Source organism: Myotis lucifugus, unplaced genomic scaffold (assembly GCF_000147115.1).
Source record: "Myotis lucifugus unplaced genomic scaffold, Myoluc2.0 scaffold_316, whole genome shotgun sequence".
Taxonomy (NCBI): domain Eukaryota; kingdom Metazoa; phylum Chordata; class Mammalia; order Chiroptera; family Vespertilionidae; genus Myotis; species Myotis lucifugus.
Window position 1 is genome coordinate 1,158,962 of NW_005871364.1, and position 1,680 is coordinate 1,160,641.

The following is a 1,680-nucleotide window of genomic DNA, read 5'->3' on the forward strand; positions in this document are numbered from 1 at the left end:
TCCCGTGACCCAGCCCAGGATGCCCTGGAGCCCCATGGTGTGGGTGGGCAAGGGTGAGTGGGCAGGGGACAGAGGTGGAGTACCAGAGGTGAACCTTAGAATGCAGGAACCAAAGGGAAGCCATGAACACACCCAAGTCCCAGCTCAGCTTCTCCCGGGTGTAAACCTGTGGTCCTGGGCGAGCCGCTCCATCTGTCTGAGCCCAGGCTTCCCCCCAGAAGGCAGGGCTGTCGGGAATGTGGGAGCGGAGCTGGGTCTGGCTCCCAGGAGCTGCTTTGGGCACCCTGGTAGCTCCTCCAGTGAGCCCAGGGGTTAGCTATGCTGTAGAGCAGCGTCCTCCAATACAGTGGCCAGAATTAAAGAAAATAACGTTTGTCACACTTGCCACACCTCAATACTCAATAGCCATGTGGCTACAGTACTGGACGGAGCAGATACAGAACATGTTCATTGTTGAATGTTCTGTGACTGCACTGCTCTGGAGATATAAGGGGGGCACCCCCCACACTGCTGCAGGGCCCTGAGGGGCAGAGGGCAGGAGCCCCCACCCCATCACCTCTTCAGAAGAGCAGCTCTGATGTCATCTCCTGCTGACCCTGTGCTGGGGTGGAGGCGAGGGGGACACTTTTTCCTGCCAAAGGGGAAGCTTGAAGGCCACTGCTTATTTTGACTTAATTTAGTTTCCACAAGGGCAACTCGGGCCCAGGAGGGCTGTGAGCCTCCCGGGTGTCACAGCGAAACAGAGCCCTGAAGAGTCGTGGGATCCAGTCCACTAGCTGTGTCACACCTACAGCCTTCCCTTGTGTTTAGTGCCTGCCCCTGCCCTGTGACTCTCACAAGAGCAAAGCACACCCCAAGGTCATGCCCCAGGAAGATGACAGGGAGACCTGAAGAAGCCTGTCCCATGGGGCCAACATCAAATGCTTCTTCCCGCAGTGTTGGCCGTGGGTGCTGCGCCCATGGTGCTGGGCGCCATGAGCTTCACCAGCGCAGGCATCGCTGCCTCCTCCATAGCTGCCAAGATGATGTCAGCAGCTGCCATTGCCAATGGGGGCGGAGTTGCTGCCGGTGGCCTGGTGGCCACTCTACAGTCAGCGGGTAGGTGTCCTGAGCAAGAGTGAGGGATGAAGGGGAGGATCGGGGCCAGGATGGGATTCAGCCCAGGCCTAAGCCCAAGGGAGGGCCTGTCCTCTCCCTCCAGTCACCTGGTCCTCAGTCCCTGGTCCTTTGTCTCCCCTCTGCTGTCCCCTCTTTTGGTTTGGGGTGGGTGGGTCCAGGAGTACAACCCAGCAGATATGCATTCCCAGCCAACCCTACAAAACCTGGGCAGGTCCCCCCTCCCGCCCACCAACTTCTAGACTCCAGCCTCGTCTAGAAGGTGCGGTGCCTGCCATTTCTCACAAGGTCTGCCCTGTCTGTCACTGGTGGACTCACCACCAGAGTTCATGCCTCCTCTTTGGGCAGCCGCTCCCCAGAGCAGACATCCTAAGGTTTGAGGAAGTAGAGGAGGGAGCAGGAGTGGGATGCTGGGGCCTCTGGCCACCTGAGGTTCCCTGGGATCTCTGACCCCCCTCCCTGGCTGCTAGGGAACCCTGTGCCCTGTGGTTTCACCCTCTCTTCTTCCCCAGGGGCAGCTGGACTCTCCGTGACATCCAAAATCCTCCTGGGCTTGACTGGGTC

At 59.3% G+C, this 1,680-nt stretch overlaps 1 protein-coding gene across 1 annotated transcript in view; it reads right to left on the reverse strand.

Moving 5' to 3' along the window:
- The window catches only part of LOC106699127 (protein Daple-like), a 42,701-nt gene that overhangs the window by 36,719 nt on the left and 4,302 nt on the right, over positions 1-1,680 (reverse strand). The gene's annotated exons all lie outside the window — the stretch shown is intronic.